We start from the raw sequence: 7,464 nt of genomic DNA, 5'->3' as shown, positions 1-7,464 counted from the left end.
AAGTGTGTTTCAAATCTTTACAATCTTCAAAGCTTTTTATATATACAAAGATTTAACCAAAGTTCTCCAAAGCATTGACTTATATAAATATTTTTGGGAGATTTGATAAAAGGGAAAGTTAGTGAATCATATTCTTACATATAACGATTGTATCGTTACATGCATTCTAAGCTTCAAGTTTCATCATATGGTTATGTATTAGGAATTTCAATTGTACTCCCTAACTTTGTTAGAAGCAACATTGAGTGTTTTGCAGATTTAATATTATATTGTAATCAAGGTTCGGGTTATGAACCGGGTTTGAGGAGAGTGTTGTATCTCTTGTAAGCAGTAGATTAGGAGGAAGTTGTACCTCTTGTAAGCAGCGGATGTAAGGGAAGCTTCATCCCAATTTATGGAGCAGTGATTATAGTGGAATCCTTGAGTGGGTTACTCAAGGCGAGGACATAGGCCAGGTTGGCTGAACCTCATAAAATCACATTTGTATTCCCTCTTCCCTTATCTTTTTAATTTCCACAACGCACTTCATTACTTATATTGCATGTATATATGTTGATTAACCTCACACGAATTTGATAAGTAATTTGTTAAATTTAAAAAGAGGGACTAAGAGCTAAATAAGCTTCAAAGAATTATTAAAATACCCCATTCACCCCCCTCCCCCCCCCCCCCTCTTGGGATTACACCTAAATCAACAAGATTCATTTTGATGTTCAACTAACTTAGAAAATTCTTTCAATTTCAATTTCAAATCAGAATTTTTATTATTCATTTTCTAAAGCATCTTTTGGGTGTACAAATATTCCTGATGCAAGTCAACATACGAAAGCATGCTATTTTCATTTTCAGAATCACTTGAATAGTAAGATGAAGCAGAACAAAAAGATTGTATCTCGTGGTCATCGTTTGCCATCAGACATAGATTCTCCATCTCGTCATCACTAGATTTAGATTCTGATCTACTGGTACTGTGTGTGTCCTAGCCCACTTTTAGAGTGTTCTTCTTCTTCTTCTTCTTCTTCTTAGACCCTTTCTTTAGTTGGTGACAATCCGGCTTGATGTGTCCAAATTCTCTACAGTTATATCACATGGGAGGATCATCTTTATGCTTCCTTCTGCTTGACTCTCTCTTTTCTACTTTTGAGCCCTTGAATTTTTTGGTGTATTTCTTGTTCTTTCTTATGAACTCTCCAAATTTTTTCGTGATGAGTGTCATGTTGTCATCTGATTCTGAATCACTTCTCTCACTAGAGCAATGAGATAATGCCTTAAGTGCTGTAGTTTTCTTTACTTTAATTTGCTCATTCTTCCTCTCATTTATTGCAAGTTCATAGGAGATGAGCAATCCAATTAGTTCGTCAACCGACATCTCCTTGAGATTTCTCCCTTTTGCAACTGCAGTAGCTTTAGCTTCCTAAACTAGAGGTAGTCCCCTGAGTATTTTCCTGATCAACTCATAAGTAGGGTAATATTTACCAAGAGCATTTAAAGAATTTGTGATGTGTATGAATCTAGTGTACATGGATTGAATAGATTGATCAGCAGTCATTTTAAATGCTTCATACTCACTAGCGAGCATGTCTATCCTACTATCTTTCACTTCATTAGTACCTTCATATGTAACTTCTAATTTTTCTCAAATTTCTTTAACTGAGTTACATGCTACTACCCTATTAAATTCATCTACATATAGTGCATAGAATAACTAATTCATTGCAGTAGCATTTATTTGCATTGATTTCCAATCCTCTTCAGTATACTCATCTTCAGTTTTGCGTGCATTATCCTAATCAACTACTTACATAGGGACATGGTTTCTTTTGTAAACAATTTTCCACACTTTCCAATCTACATTTAACAGATATATACTCATCCTTCTTTTCCAGTAGGTGTAATTTACACCGCAAAAAATAGGTCGTCTAGTGGACGAGTGTCCCTCACCGAATGGAGTTACACCGATGTGTGTCATGTGATCTTTTAACAAATGAACAATTAAGTCTATGTAAACCCTCTCTGATACCAAATGTTAATTTAGGTGTAATCCCAAGAGGGAGGTGAATTGGGTATTTTTAAAAACCTTTAATATTGCTTACCATTTAATCCATATTTCTATATTTAACAAAACAATTGTAGGGGTTTAAGGCTGATTTAAATTATTATATCAATGAATTATTTTCACCCAATTAATTCTTAAGTGCGTGTAGGGTTATTCAACATACACATGCAAGATAGATATTGAAATGCGTTGAGGAAAATAAAAGGAGTAAAGGAAGAGAGAAGACAAACACAATTTTCATAAGGTTCAACCAACCCTGCTTACTTCCTCGCCTTAGGCAATCCACTCAAGGACTCCACTAAATCCCTGCTCCTTTAATTGAGATGGAGCTTCCCTTACATCTGCTACTTACAAGAGGCACAACTTCCTCCTCACCCGGTTCATAACTCGAACTGTGATTATAATATTGAATTTAAATCTGCAAAACAACTCAATATTTGCTTCTAACAAAGCTAGTGAGTACAATTGAAATCCTAACACATATCCATATGATGAAACTTGAAGCTCACTATGTATGTAACGATATAATCGTTATATGAATGATATGCTTCATACAATTTCCCTTTTATCAAATCTCCCAAAATAATGATATGAGTAAATGCTTTGGAGAAATTAAAGTTCTAGTTCAACTTACTAGATGCACGAATACCAAATATGATTTTATTAAAAAAATTTGTCTGGAGTAATATAAAGATCAAGATCAATAATCTTTATTCCAAATATTCAAAACAAAATATGATCTTTATATATGAATATGTATATATATATGATATGTGTTCCAAAGATCAAAACCCAATATAATATTCTTTAGAAAATATCCCACGATAATATATATAGTTATGAATTCTATGGATATTTAATCAAGTGGTTTTGTACTATCGAAAATATCAAATCTTTAAATGAATACACACTTGAATCAAAGAATATTGAACCAATGGAAAAACTTTTCTCAAGTAGTGATCTTGTCAAAACGATTTAATATAAGAACACTCAAGATCAACCTCTCAGCAAATATTCAATAATGGATTTTGAGATGAAAAGCTCTTTGAAAAATAAAAATCAACAAGCAAATTAGTTTAGATGAAAAAAATCTATGAGAATAAATATTAACAAGCAGATCAATTTACCAAACCTCAATACCAAAATGAAAGTACAACGATTGCTAGATTGCCTTTTGAAGATCAAGATAACCTTAGCTCAAATTGGACATATAAACTTTGAAATCCCAAGCAAAAATTTTCGACAGTGTGTTTCCTAAAGTTGTGCTAATCTTACAATATGCTTAATCATATGCCAAAGGTTCGTTCTCTTGTCACTTGTTGGGGGCACAAGGGTTTAGATGTTGATTATATAGGTAATCTTGCCCTTAGGATGATTTCTAACCATTGGATCAACTTGATGAAGAAATAACTCGCATGTTCTCTCATTAAAAAATCAAAATTTTAATCTTCCCGTAAGTTCAGACGACTGAGGGTTAGAGCTCAGACGACTAAAGTTCCTTAGATTTTCCAAAAATAGAACCTGGACACAGGGTCAGACGACTGAAGTTGGGGTTTAGTCTTCTGAACTTGCGGGTTCAGACGACTGAAGTCAGGGTTCAGTCTTCTGGTGTGCTTCTGCTTGTTTCTGTGTTTCCCCAATAATTCTTCAGACGATTGAACTTAATCTTCGGTCTTCTAAAGAAATTCTTCAGACGACTAAGCTTAACTTTAGTCTTCAGAAGTTGACACTTCAGACGATTGAACGGGGAGTTCGGTCTTCTGAACAATGCATTTTCTAGATTTTTCTTTTTAGTTTCAAAAATATGTTTTGTTTTCTTTCTTTGCTCTTTAATACAATATTTTTTGGGGTTTCAAAAATTATTTCTAATTCCATAAATATCCCCTAAAGATGTTCATGAGATGCATGAGTCCTAAGGTTAGTCTAGGGTATATTTTGAGCCTCAAATTAAATCATATGAAATATGTAAATACCTTCAGTTCTAAATACCCATTCCCATGACGATCTTAAACTTGCCGTTTGCTTATTCATTCTTCAATTCTTTTAGTTCCATGAATTTTTCCAAGATATATATACGTTAGTCTTCATGGTTTCCATGACTTTCTATCCTTTCGTGCATGCTAAATATTGTTCCTCTTCACAATCTCAATGCACATATCAAATACCAAGTGATTTGTCATTATCAAAACCGGATTGGACTCATAGAGTCAACATCCTCCTTTGGCGCTTCCTTCACCTCTGCAAGGTAACCCTAGCATCCCCCCAAAAGTAACCTCTTTGCTCCGATAACTGAAAAGGATCCGTGGTGTCGAACACACACACAACCCAATAAATACAAACTCTTGCTCCCCAGGAGGTCTGAATACCACCTCCTTCCTACGACAGACAATGCTCGTGTAGTTGGATGCTAGCTAGTCCATGCCCAGAATAATTTCAAAACCATGCATATTAAGGACTATCAAACTAGCAGGCAGCACTCTCCCCTAAATCTTTACTGGATAATCCTTGATTACACTGCTACATAGTAACACTAACTCTATCGGTGTACCCACTCCTAACTCAGTCTCTAACAATTGAGCCTCTAAGCCACATAATTTTAAAAACTCCCCAAGACACAAACGAATGGGTTGCACCTGAATTAAATAATACAATGGCATTATCTGACAATATGGAAATAGTACCTATCACCACATCACTAGCGTTCTTCGCATCACTTGGAGTAAGTGACTATACTCGTGCCTAAGCCGCACCCCCATTGGTGACCACCTCAAGGTGCCTGTGGACGTCCTCGATACTGTGCTTGCGGCGGCGCATAGTTCAACACCGCACGATAATCTCGCATTTTACCTCTCCACATCAGTAGCAGACAACTGGTCCTCCCCTGCACTGGCTCCAATGCCTCTAATGGCATCTAGAACATATAGGGCATTAGGAACCCCCCTGATGGTCTCGGTAGCCCATCTCCTGTCGTTGGCCTAAGAAATTACTAGGCCGCTTGCAAGAGCCCTGGCTTGTGTTGGTCTGAAACCCCTGAGGTAAGTGCCTCTTCTTTTGGTTCACCACACTCTCCCCTTCCTGAATGTTGGTCTCAACTGCCATGGTCCGATCCACTAACACAAAAAACTCTAAGTCAACAGTACCACCACCTGCGCGTGTATGCTCTATCTCAGTCCCCTCTCAAACATTTGGGCCTTTAGTGGCTTATTCAGGACCATATGTGACGCAAAACGGGACAGCTCCATAAACTTGGCCACATACTGCTGCACAGTCATTAGCCCTTAAGTCAGCTGCAGGAATTCCTCTACCTTAGCTGCGCGAGCGATAGTGGGGAAATACCTGTTGAAGAAAACCTTCCTGAACCGGCTCCAAGTGATAGTTGCTGGCCCTGGGTGTTGCTCCTCCGCCATTTTCGCTGATCGCCACCATATCTTTGCTTCCCCCACTAGTTTGTAAGTGGTATACTTCACCTTTTGCTCCTCAATACACTCAAACACCCCTAGTAGCTCCTTTATTTCCTGAATCCAATCTTCGACTGCGATCAGGTTCGGTCCACCTGCAAATGTTGGTGGGTTCACCTGGGTGAACTGCTGAAATATACAACCCCTATCAGCCACTGGCCGATCCTGCTCTCTAGAGCCCCTCCTGTTTTCCTTTCTAGCCTGCTGTGCTATATTTCGCAGCACTGCTGAAACATCAGCATCATCCTCGCTAGAGGTATCTCCTCTAGTCACAACATCTTTTCTCCTAGAATCCATCCTATAAATAGCATATAACTTGATTTAGTAATTTAACATTTAACATAATTAATGCAAATATGGAATTATGGAATTGATATAATATACAGATTCTAATTTAATAATTTATATTTCAATTCTATCATCAAACTATTGAGGTAAAAATCTCCATCCCAACATTAACTTCACACACATACCCACTCATACTAACATTCCAACCTAAATTTCCTAAGTTCAAGTCCCTCAACTTAGAAACAAAACCATCGATGGATTTACCATGGTTTTCTGAAATTCACGACTGATTTAGAAAATCACAAAAGTTCGTCAATAGATTTCTACTTCCAACCTTCCAGACCAAAACCCATATTAACCTACCCAATCCTATCCCTATCTTATCTCAACCTATACTCTGGTAATTATCAATCCTTAAAGTCTGTAGAATCTAGAAAACCTAGGCTCTGATACCACCTATAACGTCCCCAACCCACCACGTAGGCCCAGAGTGCTACTTTAGTGACGTCAGTGTACCTGATACCTTATTCATCAAATATAAAACACACATACGTAGTGAAAATAAAATATAAAATCCTCAAATTACATTACCAGAATCTTAACTATCTTTATACACAAATATATCCATTTTCACATAATTACATCCCATAAAACTAAAAAAAATAAAATCTCTATCTACACACTGCCTACATAAAATTTACACCACTAGCCTGACCCTTCTAGTTTGTTAGACTCGATCTCTAGGATTCCCTGAAAAAACAGTTTGTAAAGTAAGGATGAGGCACAACTCAGTAAGGGAAAGACTAAGTTAATGTCAGTGTGTGACTAGCATGCATTTAGTGTACAGAAAATAATCAGTTCACTAAATAGATAAACACATTTATGAAAACATTCTTAATTTACACTCACACACACAATTAGCTGAGGATAGAGAAGATTACCCACCCATACAAGTAGCTTCCCTTTGCTTTAATACCATTACTGCTACTAGGGCACTCGCCTTTCTTAGCAAGTCTTCGAAACTATCTTATTAATTATTCGTATTCACATAAATTAATAGATATGCATATAAAACACTCCCTATGACAAACACGCCATTTACTTCCCCCATGGCATGGATTGTGTGGCTTGAAGGCTGGACTAAGCCTGGGTGATCAGCCCTAACAAAGTCAAAAAAACAACATCCTCTACAAATACATCTGCAGGCATCCACAGCAAAGTTGTAGGTCCGACGCTCTTACTTCAACCTTACACAGGCAATCGATTGGGCTCCCCCACACTTCTATCCAGAACAGTGTGGGTGCACATGGTCTAACTAGGAACGATATCGTGCTCACAATACACTGGTCCCCAGGGTTCTTAAAGCATATCATGCAATTTAGATAATAGAAAATACCATTTGAAATATTAATTCACATATATTTCCTGTTATTCCAAAACCTGGCTCCCGACCACAAAATACAACCTGGCCCAAAGTTGTTTAATAAACCTTGGCCCTCGGCTGTCAAATCAAAGTCCTGCACTTTCACAAGCAGTTCCAATATTTTTCATAACAATTCCAGTATTTCTCAAACAATTCAATATTTCACAAACAATTCAGTATTTCAAAATCCCAAATCTAGATATACAATAATCCATACCAATTAAATCATCTTCCACACA

Source organism: Malania oleifera, chromosome 1 (assembly GCF_029873635.1).
Source record: "Malania oleifera isolate guangnan ecotype guangnan chromosome 1, ASM2987363v1, whole genome shotgun sequence".
Classification (NCBI taxonomy): domain Eukaryota; kingdom Viridiplantae; phylum Streptophyta; class Magnoliopsida; order Santalales; family Ximeniaceae; genus Malania; species Malania oleifera.
The sequence above is the reverse complement of the archived record's forward strand: the minus strand, read 5'-3'. Positions refer to the sequence as shown.